Consider the following 16,026-nt stretch of genomic DNA (forward strand, 5'->3'; position numbering starts at 1 on the left):
ATTTCTGCACTCTCAATTCAATTCCATTGGTCAGTGCCTCTGTCTTTGTGCCAATACCATGCTCTTTTGACCACTGTGGCTTTATAATAGGTTTTGAAGTCAGGGAGTGCTAATCCTCCCACTTTGTTCTTCTTTTTTAGGATGCTTTTCACTATTCGTGGTCTCTTTCCCTTCCAGATGAATTTGATAGTTAGGTTTTTCAAATCTTCAAAGTATGTTGTTGGAATTTTGATTGTTACTGTGTTAAATCTGTAGATCAACTTGGGGACAATTGCCATCTTAACTATATTTAGCCTTCCTATCCATGAGCAGGGAATGTCTTTCCACCTATTTAGATCTCCTTTGATTTCCGTTATCAATGTTATGCAGTTTTCTGTGTACAAGTCCTTTATGTCCCTAGTTAAGTTCATTCCTAAGTATTTGATTCTTCTAGTTGCTATTTTGAATGGAAATTTTTCCTTAACTAACTCCTCAGCTAGCTCATTGCTTGTGTATAGAAATGTTACTGATTTTTGGACATTAATTTTATATCTCTCCACCTTGCTGAATTTATTAGCTCAAGCAATTTTGCTGTAGATTTCTCAGGATCCTCCAAGTATGGTATCATATCATCGGCAAATAATGAGAGTTTTACTTCTTCCTTTCCAATTTGGATGCCTTTTATTTCTTTGTCCTGCCTGATGGCTCGATCTAGAACTTCTAGCACAATGTTGAATAATAGTGGTGACAGTGGGCATCCTTGTCTTGTACCTGATCTTAGAGGTAAGGCTTTCAGTCTCTCTCCATTGAGTAAGATGCTGGCTATCAGTTTTTCATATATTCTCTTTATTATTTTGAGGTAGTTACCTTTGATTCCTATCTTTTGGAGTGTTTTTATCAGAAAAGGATGCTGAATTTTGTCGAATGTTTTTTCAGCATCAGTCGAGATAATCATGATTTTTCTCTTTTGATTTATTAATGTGCTGTATTACATTAATTGATTTTCTTGTTGTAATGGTCAGATTCGTGTGTCAACTTGGCCACGTGGTGGTACCTGTTTGTCTGGTTGGGCAAGTGCTGGCCTGTCTGTTGCTATGAGGACATTTCATAGAATTAAATCATGATCATATCAGCTGCATCCACAGCTGATTCCATTTTTAATCAGCCAAGGGGAGTGTCTTCTGCAATGAATCATGCTTAATCTAATCACTGGAAGCCTTTTAAGGAGGGTTCAGAAGAGACAGTCTCTTCCTGCTTCAGTCAATGACCCTCTCTTGTGGAGTTCATCCAGACCCTCCATTGGAATCATCAGCTTCACAGCCTGCCCTATGGATTTTGTACTCTACGTTCCCATGGTTACATGATACACTTTTATAAATTTTATATTTACGAATATTTCCTGTTGATTCTGTTTCTCTAGAGACCCCTAAGTAATACAACTTGGTACCAGGAGTGGTGCTTAAGAAATAGAATCTTAAAAATTGATTTTTATGATTGGTTTTCTACTCTGACTGGACTCAAAGGCACTAAGGACTCTGATTCCTATAATCAGAATGATACTTCCGATCCGTGGGGTGAGTTGGCAAAAGAGATGATCAAAATATCACCATTTGATTCCTCTAATGCTTCTCTGGTACAAAGCCAGGCTCTGGGGGATAATGTTTTTGACACCTTTACAGAGTTTTGTGGAAATAGGAGTTATAGAGATGTTGGCTGGTTGTTGTTAGATACTCTGTATACATTAATGACTAAAAGGGATGGGTTTAAAGCCTCGAATGAGAAGCTCATGCACCATCTGACAGATGTGAACACTTCTATGAGCGTCCTGAAGGAAAATCTTATTTAATGTAGCCATAGACTTGAGACCTCCAAAAATTAGACTCAGAATCTTATTGTTAGAGTAGCAACTTTACAGTGTAAACTGAAATCTCAATCTTGCATGGTGTCTGCCATTAAAGTGAGGGCATTGATTGGAAAGGAGTGGGACCTAGAAAAATGGGATGGTGACATGGATTGATAGTGATGTCAGTGGCAAGGTTGAAACCCTAGGTCATGTTGAGTCTTCTCTAGAAAACCCTGTAATAGTCTGCCCTGAGAACATAGTCACCCGACCTCCAGTCTTCCTTGAGGAGTTGGCCATCCAACCTCCACCTGAAGGGATTAGTCATAGAGTGATTAATCCTGTTTCATCAGATGAAACTGCAAATGAATGCCCTGATGCAAATGGTTTAGAAGATACTTCTAATTCCTTTCATGACCCACTCCTACCACCCTTCATTTCTTCCATACCTATAACTAGACTAAAGACCAATAGGCCCCTAAAGGTGAGGTACAAAATATACATGAGGAGGTATGTTATACTCCAAAAGAACTGTGTGAGTTTTCCAGTTTATATAGACAGAAATCAGGAGAATATGTGTGGCAATGCATTTTAAGGGTGTGGGATAATGGTGGGAGGAATATAAGGCTCGATCAGGCTGAATTTATTGATATGGGCCCACTAAGCAGAGATTCTGCATTCAGTGTTATTCCTGGTATAGTGTAGATGAGGGGATCTAGAGGCTTAGAGAGATTCGAATGTTAGAGTGTATTTTATCATGCAAATCCTGCTCTTACACCCCAGGAATGTCCAGAGGATGCACCTTTTACCAGAACAGTGAGAAATTTATAAGGCTAGCACAGCACCATCATCTCTGAAGAGCTCTGTAGTCGCACTTCTCTGTAGGTCAGCCACAGCTGTGGAAACTGCTGTCACTGAGCTGGAATCCTTAAACATAATGGGGATAACCAGATCCCGAGTTGGCAGAAGTTTGGTGGCAGCACTTAATCGCCAAAAACAGTGTAGACATGGCTATTATAATAGACAGCAAACTCAGAGCAGAAGTCAGAATAATCTGATTCACAGGGATTTGTGGCATTGGCCAGTAAATCATGGGGTACCTATAAGTACAATAGATAGGCAGTGTACTAAATTCTTGTTTGAGCTGTATAAACAAAAGAGCTCTAGGTCAAGTGAACAGAAGTCTAACTTGAATTACAAAAACACAGTCACTGCCTCTTAATCAATTTCTGGACTTGAGACAGTTTACAGACCCAGAGCCCTTTAAATGAAGGGGAGGCCAGGTCCCTTTGGGGAGAACCTGGTTACACTGCCACAAATTTATACTGTTACTCTTCCTCCAAGCTTTCCCCAAGTAGACCAACAGCCTTTTACCAGGGTAACTGTGCATTGAGGAGAAGGAAATGATCAGATATTTCAGGGACTATTAGACCCTGGTTCAGAAGTGACATTAATTCCAGGGGACCTAAAACATCACTCTGGTCCACCAATCAAAGTGGGGGCTTATGGAGGTTGGGTGATCGATGGCGTTTTAGCTCAGGTCTGTCTCGCAGTGGGTCCAATGGGCCCCTAGACCCATTCTGTTGTTATTTCCCCAATTCCAGAATGCCCAATTGGAATAGACATACTGAGCAACTGGCAGAATTCCCACATTGGCTCTCTAACTCGTGGAGTGAGGGCTATTGTAGTGGGAAAGGATAAGTGGAAGTCACTAGAACTGCCCCTACCTAGGAGAATAGTAAATCAGAAGCAATACCGGATTCCTGGAGGGATTGCAGAGATTACTGCCACTCTTAAGAACTTGAAAGATACAGGGATAGTGATTCCCACCACATTCCCATTCAACTTTCTTGTTTGGCCTGTGCAGAAAAAAGATGGATCTTGGAGGATGACAGTGGATTATCGTAAGCTCAGCCAAGTGGTAACTCCAATTGCAGTTGCTATTCTAGATGTGTTATCATTGCTTGAGCAAATCAGTACATCCCCTGGCACCTGGTATGCAGCTACTGACCTGGCAAATACTTTTTTCTCAGTAGCTGTTAGTAAGGACCACCAGAAACAGTTTGCTTTCAGCTGGCACGGTCAGCAGTATACTTTCACTGTCCTACCTCAGGGATATATCAACTCTCCAGCCCTATATCATAATCTTGTCCACAGAGACCTTAATCATTTCTCCCTCCCAGAAGACCTCACACTGGTCCATTATATTGATGATATCATGTTGATTGGACTTAGTGAGCAAGAAGTAGCAACTACTCTAGACTTATTGGTAAGGCATTTGCATTGCATTGGTAAGGCATGTCAGAGGATGGGAGATAAATTCAACAAAAATTCAGAGGCCTTCAGTGAAATTTCACCTCTGTGAAATGGGGTATATTAAGATATCCCTTCTGAAGTAAAGGATAAGTTGCTGCATCTGGCACCTACTACGACCAAAAAAGAGGCACATGGCTAGGTGGTCTCTGGATTTTGGCGACAACATATTTCTCATTTGGGTGTGCTACTCTGGGCCATCTATCAAGTGACCAGGAAAGCTGCTAATTTTGAATGGGGACCAGAACAAAAGGAGGCTCTGCGACAGGTCCAAGCTGCTATACAAGGTGCTCTGCCACTTGGACCATATGATCCAGCAGATCCAGTGGTGCTGGAAGTGTCAGTGGCAAGTAGAAATGCTGTTTGGAGCCTTTGACAGGCCCCTATAGAAGAATCATAACACAGACCCTTAGGATTTTGGAGCAAAGCCATACCATCTGCTGCAGATAACTTCTCTTCTTTTGAGGAACAGCTTTTGGCCTGCTACCAGGCCTTAGTAGATACTGAACGCTTAACCATGGGCAACCAAGTTACCATGAGACCTAAGTTGCCTATCATGAGCTGGGTGTTATCTGACCCACCAAGCCATAAAGTTGGGCATGTGCAGCAGCACTCCCATCATAAAATGGAAATGATATGTACAAGATAGGGCCAGAGCAGGTCCTGAAGGCACAAGTAAGCTACATGAGGAAATGGCCCAAATGCCCATGGTCTCCACTTCTGCCACATTACCTTCTCTTTCCCAGATCAGAGCTATGGCCTCTTTGGGAGTTCCTTACAGTGAATTGACTGAGGAAGAGAAAACTCGGGTCTGGTTTACAGATGGTTTGGCATGATATGTAGGTACTACCCAAAAGTAGACAGCTGCAGCACTCATTTCTGGAGTGTTCTTGGAGGACAGTGGTGAGGGGAAATCCTCCCAGTGGGCAGAATTTCGAGCAATATGCCTGGTTGTTCATTTTTCTTAGAAGGAGAACTGGCCAGAAGTGCATTTGTATACTGACTCATGGGCTATTGCTAATGGTTTGGCTGGATGGTCAGGGACTTGGAAAGACCATAATTGGAAAATTGTGACAAAAAGGTCTGGGGAACAGGTACGTGGATAGACCTTTCTGAGTGGGCTAAAAACGAAGATATTTGTGTCCCATGTGAATGTGCACCAGAAGGTGACTTCAATGGAGAAAAGTTTTAATAATCAAGTGAATAAGATGACCCATTCTGTGGATACCAGTCAGCCTCTTTCCTGAGAAACTCCTGTCATTGTCCAACGGGGTCATGAATAGAGTGGTTATGGTGGTAGGAATGGAGGTTATGCATGGGCTCAGCAACATGGACTTCGACTCACCAAGGCTGACCTGGCTACAGCCACGACTGAATGCCCAGTCTGCCAGCACAAGAGACTCACACTCAGCCCCTGATATGGCGCCATTCCCAGAGGTGACCAGCCGTCTACCTGGTGGCAGGTTGATTACATTGGACCACTCCCTTCATGGAAGGGGCAGTGATCTGTTCTAACTGGAATAGACACATGCTCTGGATATTGGTGTGCTTTCCCTACACGCAATGCTTCTGCCAAAACTACCATCCGTGGGCTTACAGGATGTCTTATCCATCATCATGGCATTCCACACAGCATTGCTTCTGATCAAGTAACATACTTCACAGCAAATGAAGTGTGGGAATGGACACATGTTCATGAAATTCTCTAGTCTTACCATGTTCTCCATCATCCAGAAGCAGCTAGATTGATAGAACGGTGGAATGACCTTTTGAAAACTCAATTACAGTGCCAACTAGGTGGCAATACCTTCAAGGGCTGGGGTAGTGTTCTCCAAGAAGCTATGTATGCCCTGAATCAGCGCCCACTATATGTTGCTGTTTCTCCCTGTGCTGGTTCAAAAGGATGTATGTCCCCTAGAAAAGCCATGTTTTACTCAAAATCCCATTTCATAAAGGTAGAATAATCCCTATTCAATACTGTATGTTTGAAACTGTAATCAGATCATCTCCCTAGAGATGTAATTTAGTCAAGAATGGTTGTTAAACTGGATTAGGTGACGACGTGTCTCCAACCACTTGGGTGGGTCTTGATTGGTTTATTGGAGTCCGATAAGAGAGGAAACGTTTTGGAGAATGGGAGATTCAGAGAGAGCAGAGAATGCTGTAGCACCATAAAGCAGCGAGTCCACCAACCTTTGGAGATGAAGAAGGAAAATGCCTCCCGGTGAGCTTTATGCAACCGGAAGCCAGGAGAGAAAGCTAGCAGATGACACTGTGTTCTCCATGTGTCCTTCCAGCCGAGAGAGAAGCCCTGAATGTGTTCACTCCCATAGCCAGGATCCATGGGTCCAGGAACCAAGGGGTAGTAATGGGAGTGGCACCGCTGGCTATTACCCCTAATGATTCCCTAGGAAAATTTTTACTTCCTGTCCCTGCGACCCTGAGCTCTACTAGTGTACAGGTTTTAGTTCCAAAAGGGAGAGTGTTTCCACCAGGATGAACAACAATGATTCCACTGAACTGGAATCTAAGACTGCCACCTGGTCACTTTGGGCTTCTCATGCCCCTGGATCAAAAAGCCAAGAAAGGGATTACATTACTGGCTGGGGTGATTGACTCTGACTGTCAAGGGGAAATAGGACTTCAGCTACACAATGAAGGTAAAAGAAGAGTTTTCTTGAAATATAGGAGATCCCCTAGGGCATCTTTTAGTACTGCCATGCCCTGTGATTGAAATCAATTGAAAACTGCAACAACACATCCAGTCAGGACTATCAATGGCTCTGAAACTTCAGGAACGAAGGTTTGGGTCACCCCTCCCTGCCAAACAGTCACGGTCAGCTGAAGTGCTTGCTGAGGGTAAAGGGAACATGGAATGGGTAGTAGAAGAAGGTAGTGATAAACATGACCTATGACCATGTGATCAGTTACAGAAGTGAGGACTGTAATGCTGTTTTGTTTGTGTTATACTATTTAAGTTGTAAGATATCAAGTTTAAGAATGAATATTACCCAAGGATGTGCACCCTATTCTGGGGATATTTAATGTTTCCAGTTATATGCAGGGCAGTTGAGTATTGTTAGGTGAGGGGAAAAAAGTGTCTTTTATTGTTTTCTACTTAGAAATTAGGTATGGTTTAAGGTGGTGAGTATAGGTGACAAGGGGTGGACTGTCATGGTTAGGGTCATGCGTCCACTTGGCCAGGTGGTGGTACCTGTTTGTCTGGTTGGGCAGGTATGGCCTGTCTGTTGCTATGAGGACATTTCATGGAATTAAATCGTGATCATGTCAGCTGAATCCACAGCTGATTCCATTTTTAATCAGCCAAGGGGAGTGTCTTCTGCAATGAATCATGTTTAATCTAATCACTGGACGCCTTTTAAGGAGGGTTCAGAAGAGACGGTCTCTCTTCCTGCTTCAGCTGATGAGCCTCTCCTGTGGAGTTCATCCAGACCCTCCATTGGAGTCATCAGCTTCACAGCCTGCCCTACGGATTTTGTACTCTACCTTCCCATGGTTACATGAGACACTTTTATAAATTTTACATTTATGGATATTTCCTGTTGATTCTGTTTCTCTAGCGAACCCTAACTAATACACTTGTGTTGACCCATCCTTGCATTCCTGGTATAAACCCCACTTGGCTATGGTGTATACTTCTTTTAATTTGCTGTTGGATTCAATTTGCTAATATTTTGTTGAGAATTTTTGCATCTGTGTTCATTAGGGTGATTGGCCTGTAGTTTTCCTTTCTTATACCATCTTTACCTGGTTTTGATATAAAATGAGTTAGAGTTCCTTTTTCCTCAATTTTTTGGAAGAGTTTGAGCAAGATTAGTGTTAGTTCTTTCTGAAACATTTGATAAAATTCCCCTGACAAGCCATCTGGCCCTGGGCTTTTCTTTGTAGGAAGGTTTTTGATGAGTAATTGAATCTCTTTACTTATGATTGGTGTATTGAGATCTTCTATTTCTTCCTGAGTCAGTGTAGCTTGTTTGTCTCCAGGAATTTGTGCATTTCATCTAAGTTGTTGAATTTGTTGGCATGTAGTTGTTCATAGTATCATCTTATGATTTATTTCTACAGAATCTGTGGTAATGCATCCCTTCTCATTTCTGATTTCGTTTATTTGCATCCTCTTTCTTTTTTTTTTTTTTTTTTTTTTTGTCAGTCTTGCTAGTGGCCCATCAGTTTTGTTGATTTTTCTCAAAGAACTAACTTTTGGTTTTATTGATTCTTTCTGTTGTTCTTTTGTTCTCCCATTCATTTATCTCTGCTTTAATCTTTGTTATTTCTCTTCTCCTATTTGCTTTGGGGTTAGTTTGCTGTTCTTTCTCAGGTTCTACCAGGTTTGCTGTTCCTTCCTCGATTTTTACTCTTTTGTTGTTGTTTTTAGCTTTTTTAATTGTATAGTATAACATATGTACAAAGCAAAGAAATAATGAAGCAGTGGTTTTCAAAGCACTCTTCAAAAAGTGGTTGGAGGATTTTATTGATTTTTTTCAAAGAACCAAGTTTTGGTTTTATTAATTCGTTCTGTTGGTCTTTTATTCTCCCATTCATTTATCTCTGCTTTAATCTTTGTTGTTTCTCTTCTCCTGTTTGTTTTGGGATTAATCTGCTGTTCTTATCAAGTTCCTCCAGGTTTGCTGTTAAGTCCTCAATTTTTGCTCTTTCTTATTTTTTAATATAGGCATTTAAGGCAATAAATTTCCCTCTCGGCACAACCTTTGCCACATCCCATAAGTTGTATTCTCATTTTCATTCATCTCCAGATAGCTACTGATTTCTCTAGCAATTTCTTCTTTTACCCACTGGTTGTTTAAGAGTGTGTTATTTAATATCCATATGTTTGTGAATGTTTCCATTCATTGGTGGTTATTGAGATCCAGCTTCATCCCATTGTGATCAGAGAAAGTGCTTTGAATAATTTCAGTATTTTTAAATTTCTGAAGACCTGTTTTGTGCCCCAGGATATGATCTATCCTGGAGAATGTTCCATGAGCACTAGAGAAGAATGTATAACCTTGTGCTTTGTGGTGCAATGAACCCATATGTCTGTTAGGTCGAATTCATGTATTAAATTATTTAACTTCTCTATTTCCTTCTTGATTTTCTGTTGGTTGTTCTATCTATAGAGGAGAGTGGTATATTGAAGTCTCCTGCTATTATTGTTGAAACATCTGTTGCTCCATTCAGTGTTGCCAATGTCTGTCTCATGTACTTTGGAGCTCCTTGATTGGGAGTATAAACATTTATGATTGTTATTTCTTCTTGGTGAATTGTCCCCTTTATTAGCATATTAGTGTCCTTCTTTGTCTCTTACGGTGTCCTTACATTTTAAGTCTATTTTGTCCGATATTAGTATAGCTACTCCTGCTTTCTTTTGGTTATAACTTGCATGGAAAATCTTTTTCCATCCTTTCACTTTCAATCTATTTGTATCCTTGTGTCTAAGATGAGTCTCATATAAACAGCATATAGCTGGGTTTTGTTTCTTAATCCATTCTGCCAATCTGTATCTTTCAATTGGTAAGTTGACTCCATTAACATTCAAAGTTATTACTGAGAAGACATTTCTTCATTCCACCATCTATCTTTTTAAATTTATTTGTCAGATCTATATATTCTTTACCCTCTTTCTCTTTTATTATTTAAATTGCCCTTAGTGGTACTCTTCAATTCTGTGCCCTCCTCCAGACCTCCCTCTCCTGTCCTTTTTTTTTTTCAGCTGGCAGAACTCCTCTTAACATTTCTTGTAGGACCCGTCTCTTGTTGACAAATTCTTTCAGGACTTCTTTGTCTGTGAAAACTTTAATATCTCCCTCAATTTTGAAGGACAATTTGGCTTGGTACAGAATTCTTGGCTGGAAGTTTTTCTCTTTCAGGATCTTACATATATAATACCACTGCCTACTCGCCTCCAGGGTGCTACTTGAATAGTCTGAACTCAGTCTTATTTGACTTCCCTTGTATGTAGTAGATTGTTTTTCTCTTGCTGCTTTCAGGATTTTCTACTTCTCTTCAGCATTTGACAGGCTGATTAGTATGTGCCTTGGGGAAGTCCTACTTGAATTTATTCTGCTTGGAGTTCTTTGGGCTTCTTTGACTTGTATTTTTATGTCCTTTCTGAGGGTTAGGAAGCTTTCCCCTGTTATATCCTCAACTACTATTCCTAGCCCTTTACTCCACTCTTCTCCTTCTGGGACACCACTGATTTTTATATTTGCACACTTTGTTTTGTCTAGCATTTCCCTGAGTTCCCGTTCAGTTTTTTCCATTTTTTTTGCCATTTGTTGTTTTGAGTCTTCAAAATCAATTACTCTGTCCTCTATATCACATTCTTTCTTTTGTCTCTTCATATATGGTGTTGTGTGCCTCTAGTGTGTTTTTTATTTGGTCAACAGACTCTTTAATCTCAATGATTTCTGCTATTTTTCTATTTATTCTTTCAGATTCCTCTTTGTGCTCTTCTGCTGCCTTCTTGATCTCCTTTATGTCATTTGCTATCCCACTTATTTTATTAAGTAGAGTTGCATGACCATCTTTGATTAGTTTTTCCAGTGTCTGTGTCTCCTCTGGTGTTTTAATTTGGTCATTAGGCAGGGCTATATCTGTCTGCATTGTGATATGCTTAATCATCTTCTGCTGTCTTCGTCACATGTAAATATCTTTGTTGATTTACTTTGGAAGTTGATTTCTTTCAGTAGTCTAAGGCCTTGTGTTTGCAAGATGGTTGTACAACAGGGAGCAATTCATGGGGTGGGCACTCTGTGTGGTGATTTGGTTCAGGGCAGGTATGAGCGCAGGTTGGGGGTGTTACACTGATGCTTGTGAACATAGGCACCCAGTGGCCAGGGAGGATCTAGCCGTGTGGGTGCACCAGTCTGGGAGGCGTAATCCTAGCATGCACTAGTCTAAGGCATGGGGGCCCTTTGCACATGTACGCTGAGCTGTGGCCGCAGGTCGGCCTTACTACTTCGTGGATTGGGGGCAGATGTGACCCAGCTGCACAGGTCAGCACTTTCTAAGAACTGGGAAGTGAGGCTGAGGGCTGTGCACATGTGTGCACAGTCTAGGACTGATGTAAAGTATGTTTCTCAGAGCTGAATGATGTGATTGAGGGCCTATGTGCATGCATGGGCCTGGGAGTGCTGTAAACAGATGCGCCTATCTCAAGGAGGGCGGGGTGAAGCTGTGTGACACTATGGGCAGGCAGCGGGGTAGCCTAGGTATGGATGTTAGTGTCCACACCTTTATGCGCTGGCAATAGCCTGCAGGAAACGGAGGGGGAGGTAGTGCTCAGGAGGTGTGCAGGAGAGGTGGGTTGGGCTGCACTATGGATGGGGTGGCAGGCAGGTGAATGCACTAGATGCTGGTGGGTTGGGGGCGCCTGGAGCGTGTAGAATGGTAGAGGATGATGGGGCTCAGGTGCGTGGTGTATGGGTTGAGTTGCCGGTCATGGAACTGCACTGGTGAGGGTAGTGCGCCCAAGGAACGCGGCCTGACTTACTTCCTAGTCCTGCACTCCAGTCCATGCACTCCCATGCCTCCACGCTTCCATACCAGGCGCCAGCTTTCTGCCACTCAGTTCTTCAACCTCTGCAACCAGGGCTGCCGCATGTGGTACAGAAGCTTCTCCCAGGTCAGCCGTACTTCTGAATTGCCACCTCAGTCACTCTCCTGTCCACTCTCCAACCTTTCCGTGGAGCAGGGCTGATCTCGAGCCAGTCTAGTCTGCTGTTCTGTAATTAGATTTTGACTGTTTGTTTCTTCTGACAGTCTTTCCCTTCTGATTGGAGTATTTAGTCTCTTCGTATTTAATATAATTTTGACATGGTCAGATTGAAATGTGTTGTTTTACTATTTTTTATTTGTCCTATATATATTTTTTTTAACGTTAGTCTCATTTATTAAATATATTTTCATTCATATATTTATTTTTGAGTTGCCATTTTCTTTTAAATCTTATTTCTATTATTTTTCAACATGTAGAAAATTTTACTTTTTGTTTTTCAGGTCTATCAGTAACCTTTTCTTTCATTTTAAAAAATCTTTACTCAATCTAGTATTTATTTTGGTGTAATTCGTTATGTAGCAATGAATTTTAGTTTATTAACTCAACAGATGTTAATTGCATGCCTACTGAGAACCAGGTATCATGCTTTCACCTGGGGGATGATTATTGCACAAAATAACCAGCTGCGCTCACACAGCAGCTGCCCTTCAAGCGGCTTATCAGTTTTCCCAGAATCAACTGTTGAGGCTCATGCATTTCTTCTCCTTTGGCTTAAAGGCTTCCTTTTGTTGTTGCTAACTGTTTTACTGAGATGTAATTTATGTGCAGTAGCATGTATAAATCTCAAGCATGCAGCACGATGACCTTGTACCCACAATCTAATAGCAAATGGAGACTTAGGACATGTCCATCACCCCAGAAGGCTGCTTTGTACCCCTTCCAGTCAGGTGCTTCTCTGATAGGAGTCCCGCATTTGCTCTTCCTGATGGGGCATTAGAAAGAAATAGAGCCATAAACCTCATGAGCCTGGTAATACACCCTGGTGTCTATACCCCGGCCATCTACAGGTGCTGAGTCAGGCGGCTCTGCTCTTCCAAACGGTGACAGGTGCTGAGTCAGGCGGCTCTGCTCTTCCAAACGGTGACATCACAACATAAGTCCCTGCACCTTGCCTAGCTCAGGCCCTTCACTGGGGAAATGAGCATGTGGGTCAGAGGACTGAGTTTTGTCTGGCTTTACAACTCTAAGCATTTGTAAATACAGGCGTGAAGAATGCTACCGGGTCTAATAGCCCCCCAGAACTGCTTACATTCGGAGAGTGAGAACACAGTGAATGAGTTCTTACAAATGGACTCCCACCTTGCCTTTTTTTTTTTTTTTCTCATTTCATCATTCTTTGTGTTTAATGGGTTTGGTGTATATGGGGCTGTTGAGCTGAAGTACAGAGAACAGTCACTGATCATCACATTTTTGCATATGCTATTTACATAAGCCGTTTCCACATAATTTGTTATGGTCCTGCAAAATGCAAATAAAAGTGATACAAAGATACTTTTTCAAAAAAAATGTCTCTGTAGAAGCGGATCACTAGATCACTCCTGCTAAACTGATCTGTGCTATCCTCAACGCAGGTCCTGGTATATTGGTTTCACTTTGTACTTCCACCATCAGATTTAGCAGTTCACCCCTGCATTGCAACGGCCACTAACCGAAACTGAAACTACTGGTAGTTTTTCCAAACCAGCCACCTCCCCAGAGGTCAGCTCTTTTTTTTTTTTTTTAATTTTTTTTATTAATCAAAAAAAAAGAAAAGAAAGTAACAGAACATTTAGAAATCATTCCATTCTACACATGCACTCAGTAATTCTTAGTATCATCACATAGATGTATGATCATCATTTCTTAGTACATTTGCATCGATTTAGGAAAAGAACTAGCAAAACAGCAGAAAAAGATATAGAATGTTAATATAGAGAAGAGAATTAAAATAATAATACTAATAAAAAATATATAGAGAGAAAAAAGGAAAAAGAAAAAAACAAAAACAAAAGATACAAACAAACAAACAAACAAACAAAAAACTATATTTCAGGTGTAGCTTCATTCAGTGTTCCAACATAGTTACATTACACTTAGGTGTTATTGTGCTGTTCATTTTTGAGTTTTTGTATCTAGTCCTGTTGCACAGACTGTATCCCTTCAGCTCCAATTACCCATTATCTTACCCTGTTTCTAACTCCTGCTGGTCTCTGTTACCAATGATATATTCCAAGCTGATTCTCGAATGTCGGTTCACATCAGTGAGACCATACAGTATTTGTCCTTTAGTTTTTGGCTAGACTCACTCAGCATAGTGTTCTCTAGGTCCATCCATGTTATTACATGCTTCATAAGTTTAGTCTGTCTTAAAGCTGCATAATATTCGATCGTAGGTATACGCCACAGTTTGTTTAGCCACTCGTCTGTTGATGGACATTTTGGCTGTTTCCATCTCTTTACAATTGTAGATAATGCTGCTATAAACACTGGTGTGCAAATGTCCGTCTGTGTCTTTGCCCTTAAGTCCTTTGAGTAGATACCTAGCAGTGGTATTGCTGGGTCATAATCCATTCTGCCAGTCTATGTCTTTTGATTGGGAAATTCAGTCCATTAACTTTTAGTGTTATTACTGTTTGGATAATATTTTCCTCTACCATTTTGGCTTTTGTATTATATATATCATATCTGATTTTCCTTCTTTCTACACTTTACTCCATACCTCTCTCTTCTGTCTTTTCGTATCTGACTCTAGTGCTCCCTTTAGTATTTCTTGCAGAGCTGGTCTCTTGGTCTCAAATTCTCTCAGTGACTTTTTGTCTATAAATGTTTTAATTTCTCCTTCATTTTTGAAGGACAGTTTTGCTGGATATAGAAGTCTTGGTTGGCAGTTTTTCTCTTTTAGTAATTTAAATATATCATCCCACTGTCTTCTAGCTTCCATGGTTTCTGCCGAGAAATCTACACATAGTCTTATTGGGTTTCCCTTGTATGTGACAGATTGTTTTTCTCTTGCTGCTTTCAAGATCCTCTCTTTCTCTTTGACCTCTGACATTCTAACTAGTAAGTGTCTTGGAGAACGCCTATTTGGGTCTATTCTCTTTGGGGTGCGCTGCACTTCTTGGATCTGTAAATTTAGGTCTTTCATAAGAGTTGGGAAATTTTCAGTGATAATTTCTTCCATTCGTTTTTCTCCTCCTTTTCCCTTCTCTTCTCCTTCTGGGACACCCACAACACGTATATTTGCGCGCTTCATATTGTCATTCAGTTCCCTGATCCCCTGCTCAAGTTTTTCCATTCTTTTCCCTATAGTTTCTGTTTCTTTTTGGAATTCAGATGTTCCATCCTCCAGTTCACTAATTGTAGCTTCTGTCTCTTTAGATCTACCATTGTAGGTATCCATTGTGTTTTCCATTTTTTCTTCTTTGTCCTTCACTCCCATAAGTTCTGTGATTTGTTTTTTCAGATTTTCTATTTCTTCTTTTTTTTTCAGCTATATGTATTTTTTAACTATCTGCTTCTTTTCCTGCCTTCTTTTGTATTATTTGAACAATTTTAGTATTCCATTCTCTTTCTTCTAGGGTCTTTTATCTAGGGTCTTTTTATCTATAGCCGTTTTAATTTTGCAGTGTGTTTGGTTCTCTAGGGACTGTAATATGTATCTTTAGCTTATCACAACTCTCTTTGAGTTAACATTGAAACTGCAGGTAAAATAGTAATCCTATAAGAGTTTAATTCCATTTGCCCCTTGCCCCATCCTTTGTGCTGCTATTGTCATACATGTTGCATCTATATATGGTATAAAACCAAAATGTAATATTAAAATTTTTACTTTAAACTGTGGTCTTTTTTTTTTTTTTTTAATTAAGAGAACCAATAAGAATAGCTCTGGAAGGAAAAATCAAGTTAGTCTCATTGGCATTTTACTTTGCATTGAAAATATGAAAGAAAAAAAACTTAAAAATGGAACCAGTACAACCATCCATTAGTGTGGGGATGGATAAACCAATGTATTTATACAACAGAATGCTATTCAACAGTTGAATGGAATAAGCTCACACTACATATTTCAACAAAGATTAGTCTCACAAACAATGTTAATTGAAAAATAAGGTCACAAAAATTTATATACAGTAGAATACCATTAATATAAATTTAAAAACTAAGCAATACAGTGTTTATGGATAATAGATATATAATAAAAGTTTGAAAACATTTATGAGAATGATATAAACCAACTATAGGATGATGATTTTTCTGTGGAAGAGAGAGCAAAGGGATGATGGGGTGGGCTTTTAGCTACATTGGTAGTGTTTGGTTTTATAAAAGAGAGAAAAAG

At 40.3% G+C, this 16,026-nt stretch overlaps 1 protein-coding gene across 13 annotated transcripts in view; it reads left to right on the top strand.

The window, feature by feature from the left end:
- R3HDM1 (R3H domain containing 1) overlaps positions 1-16,026 on the top strand; it is a 157,989-nt gene that overhangs the window by 87,615 nt on the left and 54,348 nt on the right. The gene's annotated exons all lie outside the window — the stretch shown is intronic.

This window comes from Tamandua tetradactyla, chromosome 3, assembly GCF_023851605.1.
Source record: "Tamandua tetradactyla isolate mTamTet1 chromosome 3, mTamTet1.pri, whole genome shotgun sequence".
NCBI classification, from domain to species: domain Eukaryota; kingdom Metazoa; phylum Chordata; class Mammalia; order Pilosa; family Myrmecophagidae; genus Tamandua; species Tamandua tetradactyla.